The 22,481-nt window shown below is 36.0% G+C and overlaps 1 protein-coding gene across 4 annotated transcripts in view; it reads right to left on the reverse strand.

Moving 5' to 3' along the window:
- EXOC6B (exocyst complex component 6B) overlaps window positions 1-22,481 on the reverse strand; it is a 680,715-nt gene that overhangs the window by 418,220 nt on the left and 240,014 nt on the right. The gene's annotated exons all lie outside the window — the stretch shown is intronic.

Here is a 22,481-nt window from a genome sequence, read left to right on the forward strand (position 1 = left end):
ATAGTTTATAAAGCAGTAAGAGGAGATAAAGTTAAAGATGCTATATAAAGCATTTTCAATGTTAGAGAAACAATAAAAGAATGTAAGCAGGCAAATAATGGGATCAGCTTTACAATTCAGACAAACCCTCAAGAAGTAGGGGAGTGGTCAACTGAGAAAAGACAAAGACTGGAAACAGGAAATCTAATATAGATCACTAAAACAGTCCAAATAACATTATGAGAACTTGAATAAAGGTAGCAACAGATTATAAGAAGCAAAAGTAACAGAATTAACTGACTTAAATGTGGTACATGGAAGAGAAGAAGGAAATAAGAATAACTCCAAGTATTCTGGCCTTGATGACTAGACAGTAGGGCCATTCCAAGCAATAGGAACCATGAAAATAGTAAGTTGAATGCAGGATAAAAAAAAGATGAGTGCCATAAACCTGTTGAGTATCCAGGTGAAAATGACAGTCAAGCACCTCAGTGTATATAACTCTTTCAGGATAAGAAAAACACTTTACCATTCTTAGACTGCCCCAAGTCCAGAAAGTGACATACACATAGTAAATTTAAATATTTATTATATAAAAAGAACAGGTAACAAAAGGGAATCCATGTGAAAATGAGATTTGGCCCAGTAAAAATTTATAGAAGACTTTACTTGAGTGCTTTTCTACCCATTAGAAGTTAGGGGAGAACCCAAAAGCATGACCTAACCTGGACTGTCAAACTAATTCAGTATTAACACTTCTAAAACTGTCAAAGTGTGTCTATGAGGCATCTTACACATGCCATTAAATAAACATTTCTTGTGGAATACAACTTTCCGGGCTACCTAGCAATAAGACTCAGAGAATTAAAAATAGTAAGAATCAAAAGCTAAAGGCTCCTGACTTTCTCAACCCAATACTGACCTCTAGTGGATTAGAGGCATACATACAAATGACCTTTAGAATAAGAAACTAGTTGAAAGGTTTAGGCTTACAGATTGGAGGCCTTGGAGGCCTAATATAATTATATAGCCTTCAATAACAGGGGAGAAACAAAGCTTCTTGGAGAAAGATAGGTCTTACTCTGCAACTTATTAATTGGGCAGGTTAATTCTCTGTGCAATATCCTTATCTATCTATCTATCTACCTATCTATATAGATTAATCAAACCTACCTCGAAGCGGCCACAAGGCTTAAATGAGAAAATACATGTGAAGTCTCTTAAAACAAAAAAACAAAAAAGCAAACAAACAAACAAACAAAAAAACTCTACCTATCTTGCCGCTGAAAAAGAAATAGGAATCTTTTTTTTTTTCTTTTTGAGACAGGGTCTCACTGTCACCCAGGCTGGAGTGCAGTGGCACGATATCGGCTCACTGCAACTTCTGCCTCCTGGGTTCAAGCGATTCTCATGCCTCAACCTCCCGAGTAGCTAGGATTACAGGCATGCGCCACCACACCTGGCTCTGTTTTTGTATTTTTAGTAGAGACGTGGTTTCACCATGTTGGCCAGGCTGGTCTCGAACTCCTGACCTCAAATGATCCACCCACCCCGGCCTCCCAAAGTGCTGTGATTACAGGCGTGAGCCACCGCACCCAGCCAGGAATCTTGTTTCACTATCTACTATGGAAACATCTGAAACCCAGCAATATTTCTATACATAATAATTAATGCACCTAATATCACTGTATAACAAATTTTGCATTTACATATATTTCAAGTATTATGTTTCTGTAATGGACACAATTAGTGCTTCACTTAAATCCTCTGTTTCATCTCTTATTCCAGCTACCATCAGCAACCAGTTCTGAACAGGCCTGGAAGCATCACATAACGTAACCTGACATCAGGTTACTTGGATACTTGTATACTTGGATACTTACAGTATACTTCTTGCTGCCTGCCCTAGGACTTTTCTAATACCAGAATGTGGAACCCCACAAGAAATACTTAGCACTCCTGGAGCACAATCTGGAAGTAAAACAACTCTTGAAAAGCAGCTGACAGAAATGTTTCTTTGCTTTGTTCCTTCCATAGTCAGTTCCAAAAGTCTTCTCAGAGAGTCCCATGGATTAAGGAACCAGACTGCCCTAGCATTGTACCATTGTACTAACTCTCCCACCTTCTCTTTTCATTCCTCCTAACTCTTACTTCTGTTTCATGAGATCATACTATTGAATAAACCAGACACATATCAACTCCCCAGGCTAAGAGAAACCAAAGCTAAAATAACATCCCATCAACAATATAGTAAAGTAGAATTGTGATCCCTTGTTTAGTGTCTGAAGTCCAAAGGATAACCATGAAAATAAATGTCAAAATCAAGACAGGAAGAATCCAAAGTTGCCACTTCAAGTCTCACCAAACAAAATTAACTGTAAAGAAGCTGTAGTTTCAAACCAGGGTTTTTTCACACTTATCAGGACTGGCTCTGGACTCCATCTTTCTTTGGCAACCCACTCCAGTATCAGATTAAAACAAACAAACAAAATGAAAACAAAACAAAATCAAAGTGATTTAAAATGAAGGAAAAAGACCATCTTAAGATAATCTCAAAAAAGTTATTTGTATGTTATTGTCCATAGGAATGTATTTATGTGAACATGTGCATGTGTGCTTCATGTGATATTTTAAAACAAAGAAATAGACAGTTTTCTACACCTTCATCATGACCCAAAGGATTTCCATCAATATGGTTATTATACTTAGGACCTTTTTTATTTAAATTGAGGAAGGTGGTCACTATATCACCTTTAAAGTTCTAATAGTTACCCCAGGCCCAGGCAGATCTCCAAGTTCCTGAAGCACTCATCTCCCGGACAAGGAGTATGGGCTGCCTCCACCTCCCACACCCCACCCCTGCTGGCCAGTGCAGAGAACTTGGGACCAAGATTTCCCAGCTCCACACCTAGGCATAACTCTGGGCACTTGGTGGTCCCCCCCACTGGATTCTCCTTCAGCACTAGTGCTTGTGCCTGCCACTGGCAGACCTGTAGGTGGGCCTGCTGGGTCTGACCCCTTCCATCTTACCCATCACTCCCCCAACCCCCAGGACAAAGCTGGAAGCTGAGACCAGGGTGCACTCCACAGATCAGACCATTGCCTGAGGCAACAAGGAGCTTTCTCCCAATAAACAAGGATCAGATATATACCCAACCACACTGGGCACAATCAGCACTGACCCACATGCTGGCTTGCAAGACCAATCACAGACTCAGAAAATCTGCAGACAAAAGTTCATAGGCCATAGAAGAAAAGCCAAACGACCCTGCCCAACATTCTCTGTAGTGATAGGCCTTAGGGAGGGTGAAAGAGAAGGGGAAATACATATATATATATATATATATATATATATATATATAAAAAATATATATATATATGCAAAAAATAAAAATTTAAACATTCTATCCACATGAAAATGATTACAAGCCAGGAGCAGTGGCTTATGCCTGTAATCCCAGCACTTTGGGAGGCCAAGGTGGGCTGATTGCTTGAGCTCAGGAGTTCAAGACCAGCCCGGGCAACATGGTGAAACTCCATCTCTAACTAAAAACAAAAGCTGGGCACCTGTGGCTGTGATCTCAGCTATTATGGAGGCTGGGGTGGAAGGATCACTTAATTTCAGGAGGCAGAGGTTGCAGTAAGCTGAGATCATACCATCATACTCCAGCTTGGGTTATAAAGTGAGACCTTGTCTCCAAAATAGAAAAGAACTACAGAATTTTTTTTTTTTAAGATGGAGTTTCGCTCTTGTTGCCCAGGCTGTAGTGCAATGGCATGATCTTGGCTCACTGCAACCTCCACCTCCCGGGTTCAAGCAAAGAATTACAGAAATTCGAAGTGCCAATGTCTCCAGCTGAGAAGGAAGCAGTACAAATATTCTGGCACCATGAAAAACCTGAATGTATTGACACAACCATAGGATCACACAAGGTCTCCAGCAATGGCTCCTAACCAAAATGTAAATTTAAAATTTAGAGTTGGGGAGTGATGGGTAAGATGGGAGGTGTCAGACCCAGCAGGCTCACCTACAGGTCCCGCAATTGGCCAGGCTGATCTCTTCTTTAACAAATAAAGAAATCAAAATGGATTGCAAAGAAGCTCAATGACATCTAAGAAAAAGTTGAAAATCAACACAAAGAAACTTCTAAATTAATCAAGGAAATGAAGAGAAAGATAAATACATTAAAAGAAATTAATTAGAGCTTCTGGAATTGACAAACTCACTTAGGGAATTTCAAAATACAATAGAAAGTTTTAGCAACAGGCTGGACAAAGTGGAAGAAAGAATTTCAGACTTTAAAGACCAGTCTTTGAACTAACCCAATCAGACAAAAATAAAGAAAATATAATTTTTAAAAATGAACAAAGTCTTCAAGAACTATGAGATTATGTAAAACAATCAAACCTATGAATTACTGGCATTCCTAAGAGTGAAGAAGAAAAAGTCAACAACCTGGAAAACATATTTCAGGGAATAATTAAAGGTAACCTCCCTAATCTCACTGGAGAAGTAAACATACAGATATAAAAAATCCAAAGAACACCTGCAAGATACTACACAACATGAACATCATCAAGGCATATATTCAACACGCTATCCAAGGTCAACCCTAAAGGAAAAATCTTACGGTAGCTAGAGAAAAAGGTCATATAACATACAAAAGGATACCCATGAGGCTAACAGTGAAATTCTCAGTAGAAATCTTACAAGACAGGAGAGATTAGGAAAATATTTTCAGTATTGTTACAGAAAAGAAATTCGAACCAAGAATTTGATATCCAGCCAATTAAACTTCATAAGCAAAGGAGAAATAAAATCTTGTCCAAACAAGCAAGCACTAAGGGAATTTGCTATGACTAGGCCCACCTTAAAAGAGATCCTTAAGGGAGTTCTCTCTCTCTCTTTTTTTTTTTTTTTTTTTTTTTTTTTTTAAATGGAATCTTACTCTGTCGCCTGGGCTGGAGTGCAGTGGTGCAATCTTAGCTCACTGCAATCTCCACCTCCTGGGTTCAAGCTATTCTCATGCCTCAGCCTCCTGAGTAGGTGCACGCTACCATACCCGGCTAATTTTTTGTGTTTTTAATAGAGATGGGGTTTCACCATGTTGGCCAGGCTGGTCTCAAACTCCTGACCTCAAGTGATCTGCCTCCCTTGGCCTCCCAAAGTGCTGGGATTACAGGCATGAGCCACCCTCATCAGGCCCCTTAAGGGAGTTCTAAACATGGAAACAAAAGAACAATACCTGCTACTACAAAAGCACACTTAAGTACATAGCCCACAAGACCCTATAAAGCAATAACAATAGAAACTACAAAGCAACCAGCTAACAATTTCAATATTAACCATGAATATAAAGTCTAAATTCCCTACTTAAAAGGCACTGATATGCAAGTTGTGTTGAAAGAAAGAAAGAAAGAAAGAAAGAAAGAAAGAAAGAAAGAAAGAAAGAAAGAAAGAAAGAAAGAAAGAAAACAAGGCCCTTCCATCCTGTCTTTAAGAGACCCATCTCACATGTAATGACACCCATAGGCTCAAGGGATTTGGGCCTACTAATAGGCACAAATAGAAAACAAAACCAAAAAAAGCACAGGTTACCATTCTTACATCTGATAAATCATACTTTAAGCCAATAACTATAAAAAAGGACAAAGGAGGGCATTATATAATAATGAAAAGTTCAATTCAACAAGAAGACTTAACTATCCTAAATATATATGCATCTAACATTGGAGAACACAGATTCATAAAACAAGTTCTTCTTGACCTAAGAAAAGACTCAGACAACCACACAAAAATAGTGGAGGACTTCAATACCCCGCTGGTAATAGACAGATCACAAAGGCAGAAAACTAACAGACATTCTGGACCTAAATTCAACAGTGGACTAATTGGACCTAACAGACATCTACAGAACACTTCACCCATCAACCACAAATATACATTCTTCTCATTTATAGAAGGAACATACTCCAAGATCAATCACATCATTGGCCATAAGGAAAGTCTCAGTAAACCAAAAAAAAAAAAAAAAAAAAAAACCTGAAATCATACACTCTCAGAGCACAGTGGAATAAAAACAGAAATCAATACCAAGAAGATCTCCCAAAACCACACAATTACATAGAAATTAAACAACTTGTTCCTGAATAACATTTGAGTAAACAACAAACTGAGACAGAAATCAAAATATTCTTTGAAATAAATGAAAACAGAGACACAACATACCAAAATCTCTGGGATGCAACAAAAGCAGTGTTAAGAGGAAAGTTTATAGCCCTAAACATCTACCTAAAAAAGTTAGAAAGAACTCAAATTAATGATCTAATATCATATCTAGAGAAATGAGAAAAACAAGAACAAACTGACTCCAAAACTACCAGAAGAAAAAACCATCAGAGAACAATTGAACAATATTGAGATGCAAAAAAATGCATACAAAATATCAATGAAATTAAAAGTGTGTTGTTCTAAAGAAAAAACTAGATTGATAGATTATGAGCTAGATTAACAAATAAAAAAGAGAGAAAATCCAAAATAGCACCATCAGAAATGACAAAGCTGGCCAGGTGCAGTGGCTCATGTCTGTAATCCCAGCACTTTGGGGAAGGCCAAGGCAGGCAGATCACCTGAGGTCAGGAGTTTGAGACCAGCCTGGCCAACATGGTGAAACCCCATCTCTACTAAAAATACAAAATTTGACAGGCGTGGTGGCACACACCTGTAGTTCTAGCTACTAGGGAGGCTGTGGCAGGAGAATCACTTGAATCCAGGAGGCAGAGGTTGCAGTGATCCGAGATCACGCCATTGCACTCCAGTCTGGGCAACTGAGTGCAAAAAAAAAAAAAAGAAATGACAAAGGTGATATTACAAGAGATACCATAGAAATATAAAAGATCCTCAGGGCCTAGTATGAATGCCACTATGCACACAAAGTGGAAAATCTAGAGGAAATGAATAAATTCCTAGGTAACACAACCTCTAAAGATTAAATCAGGAAGATAGTGAAACCCTGCTAGACCAATATCGAGTTCCAAAATTGTATCAGTAATGAAAAAAAACCTACCAACCTAAGAAAAGCCCTGGACTAGATGTATTCATACCCAAATTCTACAAGATGTACAAAAAACAACCATTGGTACCAATTCAACTCACATATAGACCAAACAACACAATAGAGAACCCAGAAATAAAGCCACACCCCTACAACCATCTGATCTTCAACAAAGCCAACAAAAATAAGCAATGGGAAACGGAGTTCCTAATTCAATAAATGGTGCTGGGATAACTGGGTAGGTACATACCAAAGAATGAAACTGGACCCCTATCTTTCACATATACAAAAATTAACTATGATGGATTAAAGATTTCAATGGAAAACCTCAAACTATTAAAATGCTAGAAGAAAACTTAGGAAATGTCATTCTAGACATTAGCCTTGGGAAATACTTTATGTCTAAGTCTACAAAAGCAAATGCAACAATAACAAAAATTGATAAATAGGGCCTAATTAAACTAAAGAGCTTCTACACAGCAAAAGAAACTATCAACAGAGAAAACAGATAACCTACATAGAGAAGGGGAGAAAATATTTGCAAACTATGCATCTGATATCCAGAATCTATAAGTAACTTGAACAATTCAACAAGCAAAAACAAATAACCCCATTAAAAAGTCAGCAAAAGACATGAACAGGCACTTCTCAAAAGAAGACATACAGCAAACTTAGCCGGGTGCAGTGGCTCACGCCTGTAATCCCAGCACTTTGGGAGGCTGAGGCGGGCGGATCATGAGGTCAAGGATCAAGACCATCCTGGCCAACATGGTGAAACCCCGTCTCTACAAAAAGTACAAAAATTAAGTGGGCGTGGTGGCGCATGCCTGTAATCCCAGTTACTTGGGAGGCTCAGGCAGGAGAATCACTTGAACCTGGGAGGCAGAGGTTGCAGTGAGCTGAGATCGCGCCACTGCACTCCAGCTTGGCGACAGAGCCAGACTCCGTCTCAAAAAAATAAAAAAATAAAGAAGACATACATCAACAAACAAAAATATGAAAAAATGCTCACCATCACTAATCATCAGAAATGCAAATCAAAACCACAATGAGGTGCCATCTCACACCAGTCAGAATCGCTACTATTAAAAAGTCAAAAAACAACAGATGCTGGTGAGGCTGCAGAGAAAAGGGAATGCTTATACATTGTCAGTGGGAATGTAAATTAGTTCAGCCACTGTGGAAAGCAGTTTGGAGATTTCTCAAATAACTTAAAACAGAACTACCATTTGACCCAGCAATCCCATTATTGGGTATATATCCAAAAGAAAACAAATCATTCTGTCAAAAATACATATGAACTCACGTGTTCATTGCAGCACTATTTACAATAGCAAAGATGTGGAATCAACCTAGGTGCCCATCAACAGTGGACTGGATAAAAAAATGTGGTACATATACATCGTGGAATACTATGTAGCCATAAAAAGTAATGAAATAATGTCCTTTGCAGCAGCATGGATGCAGCTAAAGACCACTATCCTAAGCAAACTAACGCAGAAACGGAAAATCAAATACTGCATGTTCTAACTTATAAGTCAGAACTAAGCATTGCATAATCATGGACGTAAAGATGGCATTGGGGACTGACTAATAAAGCGGGGAGAGAAAGGAAAGAAAATGGTTGAAAAACTAACTGTTGGATACTATGCTCACTATCTGAGTGACAGGATCATTCACATCCCAAACCTTAGCATCACACAATATACCCATGTAACACGTGGCCACCTGAAACTAAAATAAAATCAGAAATTATTTTTTAAAGTAACGATGATAATAGTATGTTAGGGCCACCTTATCTTTAACAAAAAGTACATATATAAAAGAATTGTGTTGGTTTTGTTGATAAAAAAGTAAGCAAATAAATAAAATTATAATCATTGGGTGTCAAAGAGAATCATCAACAGAGTAAAAAGGCAGCCTAGAAAGTGGAAGAAAATATTCACTAATCATGTATCTGATAAGGGATTAATACCCATATTATATGAAGAATTCCTTAAATGCAACAACAAACCCGATCTTTTTAATGGGCAAAAGAGTTGAATAGACATTTCTTGAAAGCATACATACAAATGTCCAACAAAAATATGAACAGATGTCAACATCACCAATCATGCAAGCTAAAACCACAAGGAGATATCCTCATGCCCATTAGGACAGTCACTATTAAAAACAAATAAAATGACAAGTGTTAGCAAGGATGTGGATAAATTGGAAACCTTGTGCATTGTTGGTGGAAATGTATAGTTTTCCACTACAGAAAACAGTATGGAAGTTCCTCGAAAATATTTAAAATGAAATTAAAACATTATCCAGAAGTCCCATTTCTGGGTAAATATCCAAAGACTTTAAAGCACTAAATCAAAGAAATACCTGCAAGCACATGTCCGCTGCAGCATTATTAACAATAGCCAAGAGGTGAAAGCAACCCAAACATTCATCAAAGGATGTATGGATAAATAAAATGTGGCATATACATACAATGAACTATTATGTGGTCTTAAGAAAATTCTGTCACATTTTACAGCATGTATGAATCTTAAGGACATTACGCTAAGTAAGCGAGTCATAAAAATTTTTTAAAAACTGTATGAAACCACTCATATGGGGTATCTCAAGTAGTCAAACTAATAGAAATAGAAAGTAGAATGGTGGTTGCTAGGGGCTGGGAGCAAGGGAATATGGGGCATTAATGTTCAATGGGTATACAGTTTCAGTTTTGCAATATTAAAAAGTTCTAGAGATTTGCTGTACAACATTGTGAATATACTTAACACTACTGAACTGCACAATTACAGCTTGACCACACTGGGAAAAATTGATTAATGATTTTAATTTTTTAAAATTATAATTGATATCCTTAGCCCTTTGAAAATTGAAAGGTTTGACTCCAGATTATAGTTAAATATTTATTTCATTGGTGGATGAGGAGGTATTTGTACTATTAGAACTCAGTGTAATAAGATGGACACATACAGAACATTATAATTTGTGTGAAGCAATGATGAAAGTTTTACAGAATTCTCTAGTGAATTTGAGTAATTCCCAGCTCTTTTTAAATATTACCTTTTTCCTTTACATAGACATATACACACTCACACCAACATGGATTAATTGTACTTACTTGATAGATTTCTTCATAGGAAAGTAAAGAATTAAAAGAATTACTTTAAAAAAACAAGGCAGTGAGGCAAAGAAGAAAAAAACACCAGAAAAGAGTCATGATATCTAACTTGCTCTAAATGCGACTATTTGTATAATCTTGTGTCATTTTACTCACTTAAAAAATAAAAAATTTGAGCCCTTAAAATAGATTTAGTCCTAAATTCTATATATTTATTATTTTGACACTTGAAACGATATAAATTCAGTGCAAAAAAGTAGAATATAACATTTATCTTACTTCAAAAATGAAAAAAGAGGTAAATTTTTAAAAACCACAACGCTTTCTGATAAGACAGTTGACACACTTAGTAACTCTTTAATAATTGATATGCATATTTGAGTTGAAATAACTAGTTCAAAGTAAAAAATTAATTTATTTTATTTCCTTCTACCATCTTCAACAAAGTATTACAAAGTGCTCTGAACTTCTGGAATGTTACCAAAATGCAAAACATTCAGTCGTATGTACTGAGTATTCAAAATACTTAAATTAAGCATACATTCCAGAAAAAAAAAAAAAAGTGCTTTTTGTTAAAAGAGTAATGTTTCAAATTTTGGCAATGAACAGGATATGCAGGTCTATCTGGTAATTTATTTGGCTTCAAGTGATCCGCTGTGATGTAGTGTGTACCTGAAAATTAGTTTTCCCCTAGCAAAACTAAGGGGAATCTAAAAGGTTGTTGAGAGCCAGGACACTGGGTTACTAGAATTATCTCCCCATGTCTACTTTACTCTCTTTTTTCTCCTCATGTGTTTGCACCAAAAAAAATGATATAACAGATCTGATATAACTTAGTTGACATGGCATTGAATGGGGAAAAAAAAGATATGTTAGAAAGCCACATTTGGATTTAAACATTCTGTTTCAAATAAAGGCTTCTGTAAGAAGTCCAGTGAAAAGAAGAAATTCAAAGACCACATCAAAGTGAAGGGTAGTACTCCAAGCTGCCCTCCAAAGAGTGGATAATGACGAAGGAAGCCAATTTTTCGCAGAGGAAACATGTACCTTTAGTGTGGTTTACTAGAAAAGCCAGGACATAACATCTCCTAACCTGTAAATTACCTCGGCGATGGGGCATAATCTTAGGATTTCAGTAATGTTGTGGATAGAAGTCATTGGCTACGTAGGTTGCTAATGAGATGAAGGATGGGTGATTCAAGCGCATATAACACAACTTATCATAGACAAAAACTCCATATAAAGAAAACTTTGATTATGATCCATTCATATTATACCAGTAGTATAAGCTACTGATAACAAAGCAAATCTAGAAAACCAATATGAATAACATTGTACTTTATAAACACAAGTAGAAAAGTTATAAAAATGAAAATTAGTGTCCACACTCTAAGAGTATTTTAAGAAAAGCTATCAAGAGACCCAATCAATACATAATAGAAATATTAACAAGAAAATAATATAAGTTACTATGCTATGCTCGATTCACATTCCCCAGAAATTCAACATATAACAACAAAAAATGGCAAAAAATTAAAGATCTAAAGCCTAGCTTTGTCCACAATGAGGGTTTTTATTAAAGATTCAAAAGTTCAAAATTAAAATCATTCACTTCACTTTATGTACAACCGCCTAGCACCGTAACTAGCACAGAACAGATATTTTTAAAATGAGTTTCTTTCTTCCTTCCATAATCAATGTTTCTTTATCAACAACTTCTGCTAACACAGAAGGTATATTTTTATAGACCACACTAGGCAGGTATGATCAGTATCATTACAGGGAGATAGATCATATCTCTACTGCCTATTCCTTTAAGAAGTGTCATAGGAAAATGGATAGCATAATTGCCATTTAGTCAACCTATGAAAGACCAAACAAAAGAACCATAATCTAGCTTATAACAATGAATTAAAAAGCTGATTACAATTTCTTACAAAAATTGAGTTTTGATGAACCATAGTAGAGAGCTAGGAAGTGTGTGAGAGAATAGAGAGAACATCTCTATTGCCTGTTCTGTAAAAGAGTGCCATAGAAAAAAGAATAGCAAAAATTGCAATGTACCCAATCTATGAAAGACCAAACATTATAAATTAAGATCTAGTTTATGAAAATAAATTAAAAGACTAGTACAAATGTGTCACAAAAATTGAGGAGTAGGTTATCAGAGTTAATCAAAATGAAGTTATTAAAACGTCTAATTTGGACCACCTGTCTACATACGTGATTTTTAAACGTCTTATCTTTATCGACCAATGAAGCTACTGATGTTTGTTTAAAAAGAAATGCAAACTAAATTGTTGTTTTGTGATTGTCACTGGAGCTGATTATTACAGAACTGAAAGACAGCTACTGTTACCTCAGGTTCAGAGTAGTTACTGCTCATTTTGTCTGCTATTTTATGAGTCCTTTTAAGGGACTAAGACACACAATATTAAGAAACCATTTATAATAACCTTTTCAATGGCATCATATTCCTAAGAAACAATATTACCAAAAGCAGCCTTTCTATAAGAAGAAAAAGAGAATAAAGTTAATAAAAAATGACAGCAAAAATGGCTCAAGGCCAGAGACCCATTTGAAACTTCTAAAATCTTCCTAAAATCAGATGGACACGTGTTCTCTTATTGCTAGGTGTAAAACTATACACTCACACAAACTTCTGTTTCCAGTTTTAACTTAAAAGCCAGGTGTTTCTCAAGATATTAAAGGTTCCTATACATCCTCCTAATGAAATTTAGCTTTGTTTTCACAGCAGGTATTTAGTGCAGTAAAAATAATCAAGTGTACAGTCATCAATGTGTAAATCAGAGGGTCTGTAAATAATTTTGAATTTAGAAATATCATGATGTAGCAAATAAAAAGGGAAAATTAAAGGAGGAAATAGAAATGTCTGCTAACAGGGAATCAGATCGGAAAAAGAATAAGAAATTTATACAACATAAATATGAAGAAATATTACTCAATTAATTTTTTAAAAACCATGTATTGAAAGAATAGTTACATGGAGAAATGTTCTTAATATTATGTTGTTTAAAATATATATATTTATATATACAATATCAAAATTTTATAAAACAAATGTGAATATAAATAATTGTAAAGAATATTCACTTCTGGCAATGGTGAACTAGATAAGTTAGATAAGAAAAAGAACAACAAAGTATAAAAGCCAACTGCTTAAAGACATCAGAGAGCTAAAAAGATGGCGAAAACCTTTTGGGCCAGTATCCAGGAAAGGGAAGTGCCATGGGGAAGAGAGTCCAATGTTTGTAGCCATTCTTCCTTTGAGGGCATTTCCAATACAGGAGGGGTGACAGAGTGACTAAGTGGCACTTTTAACAATGCCAAAGGATTAGAAAACAAATACAGAAGTCAAGTTCCAACAGTTAGGAATGGCCTTGATATATCCCTTACTTTGGGTTGGAACCCTGAACACTTGAACTCTATGACAAGGGTACACCAGGATTAGACGGACTGATTAGACTGACTGTCCCTTGCAGGAACCCACACTAAGCATGAAATTGGATTAAGGTAATTACAAAGTACTAGTGTCCCCCAGGATCCTGGAATAATACTGTCCACTGGTGTCTGATCAAAGCAAATGTGAATCATCTCCAAAAAAAGACACCATCATCCCAGACTTTCAATGGTTTCTACAAACAATTTTGACACGACAGTGCTGTGAGGCTGTGATATAATAAGAAATATATATTTGGTCTTCATCCCCACTGCCCAGCACAGAGTTTTGAAAACCTTTGTAACTTCCTAAGTGATAAAACTGATGCGAGCATCTTTAATTATAATATTTGGGTTTTGTCCCTGGTTTCTGGCACAGAGCACCTGAACACCCTTGGAATTTCTGAGTGTAAGAGGAGTATCTTTTTTATTCATAAGCTCCTTTCAACCATACCTGAGTTTGTGCTAATAACATGACTCTTGGCAGATGGGGGCTGGTTACTAGAGGAATCAACCACAGGATTAAAGGGTTCAAATTCTCAGCCCCACCCCTTGACATCAAAGAAGAAAAGAAGGGGTGGAAATTAGTTCAATCACCAGTGGCCAGTGATTTAATCAATCATGTATACACAATGGAACCTCCATAAAAACCCTAAACAACAGGGTTGGAGAGCTTCCAAGATGGTGAACACGTCAAGATACTGAAAGGGTAGCATGCTTGAAGAGGCCATGGAATCTCCATGCCCTTCCTCCATACCCTGTCCTAAGCATATCTTCCATTTGGCTATTCTTAAGTTGTACTCTTTCTAATAAACTGTGTTCATTAGTAAGTAAAGTATTTCTTTGAGTTCTGTAAACCATTACATCAAATAATAAAACCTGAAGAGGGAGTCATCAGAACCCCCAATTTGTAGCCAAGCTAAATGGAAGTATGGGTAAACAGGGGACTTACTCCTTGGGATTGTTATCAGCAGTGGGGGCAGTATTGTAGGACTGAGTCCTTAACCTTTGGGGTCTGCTATAACTTGTTAGATAGTAACACAATTGAGTTAAATTGGAGGACATTCAGTTGATGTTCAGAGCGAATTAGAGAATTGCTTTTTGTAGAAAACCATTTGCTGTCAGAACTGTTACCAGAATAGAAAAACAAATTTTCCCTTCAAATGCCAGGGATGCAATCAAAAGTAACCAAGCACAAAAGGAGTAAGACAAGATGAACAAAAACGAATAGGAGTCTTAAAAAAAAAGCAGAGGAAAGAGATATAACAGAGTCCTCAAATTTCTAATTATTAGATACAGACTTTAAGGAATCAAAGGCAAAACATCACTACAAACCCAACATTCAATGGATAAGAATAGAATATTACAAACAACTTTATGCCTATATATTCAACAACTTAGTTGAAACAGATTCCTTATAGATGTAAACTACTAAAGCTAACTCAAAAAGAAAATGATAACCTGAATAACCTTGTATATATTAAAGAAATGGAACATGTAGATAAAAACCTTCCAACAAGTAAAACACAGGGACTATTGGTTCCCTAGTAAATTCTATCAAACATTCTGGTTGTTGTTATTGTTGTTGTTGCTGTTGTTAAGACAGGCTCTTACTGCACTGTCCAGGCTGGAGTGCAGTGGCATGAACACAGCTCATTGCAGCCTTGACCTCCTGGTCTCAACTGCCCAAACTCAGCCTCCCAAATAGTTGGGACCACAGGGGCATGATACTATGCCTGGCTAATTTTTTAAAATTTTTTGTAGAGACAGGGTGTTACTATGTTGCCTGGGCTGCTCTCGAACTCTTGGACTCAAGCAATCTTCCCACCCTGGCTTCCCAAAATGTTGAGATTACAGGCGTGAGCCACCACAACCACTCTGTATTAAACATTTAAGGAAGAAATACACATCAATGCCACACAACAACTTCAGAAAATGGAGGAGAACCGGACATATCCAAACTCATTTTACCAGGCTAATACTACCCTAATACTAAAGACTAGAGTCAATCTAGCAAACAAAAAGGCAAATGAGCACAGTGCTTTACAATGACCTATCTAAATTTAAGTAGGGAAATGACTGAACACCCAGGAGATGATGAATGCTGCCCAGCCACCTCCGTACTTTGAGTAAGGTGTACCTCCAAAGAAAGACAATTATATATGCTTGGAGAAAGTGTTTTGATACAAACAACCCAACTTGTTTCTGCTGTCTTCCTATTACTGCCAACTTATTCATGACCCTGATCATAACAAGAGCTAAATGACCACTATAATGTATTTTCTATGAGAAAAAAGGTTTCCATTTGTTTGGTTGACTAACATACCTAAATATTTGCAACAAAACCTGGCATTTAGAAAACAGTAACAAATGGTTAAAATAAATGGATTTCTACACAAAAATTTAAAACCAAAGTTTTCCAGCCTTCTAGCTCATTTTCAAGAGGATGATTCAAATAGTATATAATTAAAGAAAGAAAGATACCAAAGAAAATCTATGCACAATATAGTCTTTAGAAAATACAGATCTAGAAATTAACATTCCCATTCAAAGACAATTAATAAGCATGGAGAGGCCAGATGCAGTGGCTCACGCCTATAATCCTAGCACTTTGGGAGGTAAAGGTGGGTAGATCACTTAGGTCAGGAGTTCCAGACCAACCTGACCAACATGGTGAAACCTCGTCTCTACTAAAAATACAAAAATATTAGCCAGGCACAGTGGCGCATGCTTGCAATCCCAGCGACTTGGGAGGCTGAGGCAGGAGAATCACTTGAACTCAGGAGGCAGAGATTGCAGTGAGCCAAGATGGTGCCACTGCACTCCAGCCTGAGCAACAGAGCAAGATTCTGTCTCAAATATATATATAAATATATATATATACACACACACACATATATATATATAACAAAGACAATTAATAAGCATGGAGAAAAAAATGACCAAAAAGAAAAGACATATAAAGATAAGCTAATAATATAATTTTAAAAATAAAAATATTAAAAGAAAAAATTTTTGAAAAAATAATCTTGTGTAGTAAAAGAAAAAAAAGTTTCTATAATATCAAGAAGTTAAGAAAAATGAATACTACAGAAAAGTTATCAAAGAAGAGACACAACATGCTTTTATAAAGTAATATGTCAGATGAATATTCTTTTAAAGAGTGATGACAGTTAATGGAAGAAATAGAAAAAACTTAAAAGCAATACAGAACTGAAAACCCCTTAGAAGCCAGAAGCAATACCAAATTAGGGTCATAAAGGAGAGAAGTGACACAAATTTTTTTTTAAAGACATGGATACACAATAAGGAAACAGACAAAAATACGAAAGAAATTAGAGAAGTGATAAATACGGAAGACTGACAATGGAATGCCAACATACTGTAATTATTTTCAGATTAAGAGAAAAGAAAAAGTAGAATATAAAAATACTGAAGGCTAAAAAAATGTTTCAAGTTCTCAATTTGCACAAATAAGACTACCATGTTCCAAAAGAAATAATCAATACCAAAATATAGCTTAGAAAGTTTCCTGAACTTGAAGTCTAAAGATCTTATCACCAAGTCAAAAGAAGCATACCACACCACAAGTGGGAAAAAAAAAGAAAAGGAAGGCCTCCGGCTTCTCCTCAATAATAATAGATGTCAAAAGACAAGAGCTCTGGTGAGACAGCCCAGGAAGAATGAGTTCTAAAAATAGTATAAAAAGCCAAGGTGGAACAGACTTCTGGTTTAGCTCCAAAGTGTGAAAAGCTTAGAAGCTGTGACTCCCATATTCACAACAAGAAAAAAGATGAAAAACTAGAAAACAAACCAACTCTTCTCAGATCCATCAGAGAACTGAGGTCTCAAGACAAGCTGCTACCCAGAAAGTTAGAGAGACAGGTGAATACAGAGAAAGCACAACTATCATGAGCGGAAACCCCTGGTGCCTACCTAGTAACAGGTAGGAAAACTTAAATGATACATAATTACTGGAACAGTGTTAAAACTCTTTAAAAGGCCCAGTCTTAGAGGGGCTCATGAGTTTTACTTTTAGGAGCTTTCCAAGGTTCTCATGGAGAATCCCCTCCCGCTTCCAGCAAAGAAAGGAGAAAAGTAACCATTTTGAAATATGCTCCCTCTAGTCTTCCTTTGTTATATAAAGGAAGAAAAACATAAAGGAAGAGAAGAAGAAGGAGAAGAAGGAGGAGGAGGAGGAGGAGGAGGAGGAGGAGGAAGAGGAGGAGGAGGAGAGAAGGAGAAGGAGAAGGAGGAGGAGGAGAAGGAGAAGGAGAAGGAGGAGGAGGAGAAGGAGAAGAAGGGTCAAGAAACTCTGAAGGTCTCCCTCTAGTCTTCTTTTCTTATATAAAGGAAGAAAAACATAAAGGAAGAGGAGAAGGAGGAGGAGGAGGAGGAGGAGAGAAGGAGAAGGAGAAGGAGAAGAAGAAGGGTCAAGAAACTCTGAAGGTCACAGTCCAGGAAAGTTGGTTCAGTATTTTTTAACGAGAGAGAGATTTAATCTTAATACTACAGAAAGCTTCCTGCCTCCAACCCCAAAAGCCTTACCACCACATTAATAACAGTGAATTATAACTGAAAGAGCTACAAAACAAGTACTTTGTTTAAAAAGGAGCTACTAGGGAAAGCTAAAGACAAGGGAGAGAAAAACAAGGACACAAGAGGAAATTGAAGGCTCTGACACCAAAAATTACAGTAAACATTAAATACAGACTAACTCCTACCTAGATAAATACTCATGTTAAAATCCTATTTATCTCAGCTCTTAATATCTGATGCATCATGTCTATCAGAGAGGGTGGAATGGGGAATAATTATTGTACAGCTATCTCTATTTACTCCTAAAGCATTTCCATTATCCCAAAAAGAAACCCTATACCCAATATCCTTAAGGTTTCTTTTTGGGATAATGGAAATGTTTTAGGAGTAAATAGAGACAGTTGTGCAAAACTGAATATACTAAATGCCACTAAATTGTTCACTTAGAGATGGATAATTTTATGTTATGTAAATCTTACCTCAATTTAAAATTTTTAATTCTTAAAAATAATACCAATAATGGATTAGGTTATTTCAGTTTATGGATAATGGAAATTAATGACAGCAATGTTATAAGGAACTAGAGGGAGGAACTGGGAACACTCTGTTACAATGTATCTGCCCTACTATGAAGCATTACACTGTTATTTGAAAGTAGACTTAGATTAATTATAAATTGATATTGCAAACCCAAGAACAACTGGTAAAAATTTTTAAAGAAAGTATAATTATATGCTGAGAGGGAAAATGGAATTATATAAAATACTCAATTAAAACCACAAAAGGCAGGAAAAAAAGATGTTTTAAAGGAACAAAGAACACGCATAATAACAATATAAAAGTAATAAATATAGTAGCTATTAATCCAATTAAATCAATAATCACCTTAAATGTGATTTGTCCAAATATACTAACTAAAATGAGATGGAAAGAGTGGATGAAAAGAAAGACTTAGCTATATGTTGCCTATAAGAAACCCACTTTAAGTATAAAACTACAGATAGATTAAAAATAAAGAGATGGAGAAACATATACCACATCAACACTAACAAAAAGAAAGCTGGAGTCACTATATCATTTCCAGACAAAGCACATTTCAGAACAAATAAAATTATCAGGGATATAGAGAGGCACTACATAATGATAAAGGAGTCAATTCTCCAAGAAGATACAACAGTCCTTAGTGGGTATGCACCTAACAACAGAGCACCAATATGCATAAGGCAAAAACTGATAGAACTTCAAGAGAAAACAAAAAAAATTATTATTATTATAATTGGAGAATGCAATACACATTTATCAATAATTGAACAATCCAGCAGGCAGAAAATCAGTAATAGCTAAACTGAACAACTGGATCTACTTGACATTTGTAGAATACTTCATTCAATAATAGCAGAATAGACACTTTTCTCAAGCTTACATGGAAAATCCACCAAGGCATACCACACTGATGGCCATAAAACACACTCAAAAAATATGAAAGAATACAAATCAAAAGACATACCCACTCAGATCACAATGGAATGGAACAAGAAATCAATAATAGAAAATCCCAAAATATTTTGAGATTAAACAACATACTTCTTTTTTTTTTTTTTTTTTTTTTTTTTTGAGGCGGAGTCTCGCTCTGTCGCCCAGGCTGGAGTGCAGTGGCCAGATCTCAGCTCACTGCAAGCTCCGCCTCCCGGGTTTACGCCATTCTCCTGCCTCAGCCTCCGGAGTAGCTGGGACTACAGGCACCCGCCACCTCACCCGGCTAGTTTTTTGTATTTCTTAGTAGAGATGGGGTGTCACAGTGTTAGCCAGGATGGTCTCGATCTCCTGACCTCGTGATCCACCCGTCTCGGCCTCCCAAAGTGCTGGGATTACAGGCTTGAGCCACCGCGCCCGGCCTAAACAACATACTTCTAAAGAATACATGAGCCAAAGAAGTCTCAAGAGAAGCTTTTTAAAAATGTAAACGAAATAAAACCTAAAATACAACTAATCAAAATTTGTGGTATACAGCAGAAACAGTGCTTACAGGGGAATTTATAGCATTTAATGCATAAACCAGTAAAGAAGAAAGATCTAAATTCCACCTAAGGAAACTAGAGAAAGGGCTGCAATATAAACTTAAGCAAGCAAAAGAAAAGAATAATTAACATTGGAGTAGGAATCGATGAAATTGAAAATAAGAGAACAATAGAGACAATGAAATGAAAAGCTGGTTCTTTGAAAAGACTGGTAAAGTTGACAAATCTCTAGCCAGGTTAACTGCAAAAAGGGAGATAAACAGAAGCCATAAATTACAAATAGCACAAACATAAGGGAGACCATCGTTACTAATCCCATGAACATTAAAAGGATAACAAAAGAATATTATGAACAAATCTATACTCATAAATTTGATAACTTTGATGAAACAGAGCAATTCCTTGAAAGACATAATCTACCAAAATTAGTTTATTGAAAAATAAATAATTTAAATATATCTGTATCCCATATCTATTAAACAAATTGAATTAATAATTAATAACCTTCAAGACAGAAAGCAGCAAATCCAAATAAGTTAGCTGGTGAACTCTACCATTTATGAAAGAAATTATTGAATTCTCTACAATCTCTTCCAAAAAAATAGAAGCACAAAGACGCTTCCTAACTCATTCTATTAAATCAGCATTTCGTAATATCAAAGCCAGATTTTAAAACTTACTAGAAAGGAAAAGTACAGATCAATATCTCTAATGAACACTGATGTAAACATCCTCAACAAAATACAGTAATGCAAATCCAATAATGTATAAAAAGAATTAAACATCACAACAAGTAAGGCTTGTTATAGGTGTGTAAGGCTGGTTTGACATTAAGAAATCAATTAATATAATCCAACACATCCATAGGTTAAAAAAGACAAAAAATGATCATATCAAAAAATGAAAAACAAGCATTTGACAAAAACCAACACCATTCATCATAAACTCTCAGCAAACTGCTAATAGAAGGAAACTTCTGAAACCTGATGAAGAACATCCATAAAAAACCTATATCACATCATATTTGACAGTGAGAAACTAGATGCTTTCCTCCTAAGATCAGGAACAATACAAGGATGTCACTTCTCACCACTACTATCCAACATCATATTGGATGTCCTAGCTAATGCAATAAAGCAAGAAAAGGAAACAAAATATACATAAATTGGGAATATAACTGTATTTGTTTGCCAACCACATGACTATTTTAGAAAATTCCAATGAATCACTGGGAGAAAAAAAAAAAAAAGCCCTCCTAAAACTAAGTGATTATAGCAAGGCTGCAGGATAGAGGTGAATATACAAAAGTCAGTTGCTTTACTAAATACTAGCAATGAACAACTGAAACTTGAAAGTCAAAACCCAATGCCATTTACATTAGCACCCCAAAGAAACAATTAGGTATAAATCTAAAAAATGTGTACAAAGCCTATAGGAGGAAAACTACAAAACTCTTATTAAAAAGACCAAAGAAAACAGAAATAAATGAAGAGATATTCCATGTTCATTGATAAGAAATCTCAATATTAGGATATCCATTCCTCCCAAATGATCTAAAGATTCAACACAATTCCAATAGAAAATTCTAGTAAGTTATTTTGTGACTATTGACAAACTGATTCTAAAATTTGTATGGAAAGGCAAAAGACACAGAATAGTCAACATAACACTGACGAAGAAGAAGAAGATCAGAGGACAGTGTCCAACTTTAAGACTTACTATAAAATGTAAAACTGGCTGGGAGCAGTGGTTCACATGTGTAATCCCACACTTTGGGAGGCCAAGGCCATCAGATTGCTTGAGCGCAGGAGTTCGAGACCAACTTGGGCAATATAGTGAGACCCTGTCTCTACAAAAAATACAAAAATTAGCCCAGTATGGTGGCATACACCTGTTAGTTCCAGCTACTGGGGAGAATGAGGTGGCAGTTTCCCTTGAGCCTGGGAGACATAGGCTGCACTGAGCCAAGACTGTGCCACTGCACTCCAGCCTAGGCAATGGGGTAAGACCTTATCTCAAAAAAATAAAATAAAATAAAATAACTAAGACTGTGATATTGGCAAAAGAACAGACAAATAAATCAAAAGAACAGAATACTGAGTCTAGAAATAGACCCACACAAATAGAGTCAACTGATCTTTGACATGAAAATGAAGAAAATCCAATGGAAAGGAGAGTCATTTCAACAAATAGATGATGGAACAGCTGGAAAGCCACATGCAATAAAATGAATGTAGACACAGACCCTAACATGGTTCAAGAAATGTGACTTCGATAGATCATAGACCTAAATGTAAAACACAAAAA

Source organism: Papio anubis, chromosome 14 (genome assembly GCF_008728515.1).
Source record: "Papio anubis isolate 15944 chromosome 14, Panubis1.0, whole genome shotgun sequence".
NCBI classification, from domain to species: domain Eukaryota; kingdom Metazoa; phylum Chordata; class Mammalia; order Primates; family Cercopithecidae; genus Papio; species Papio anubis.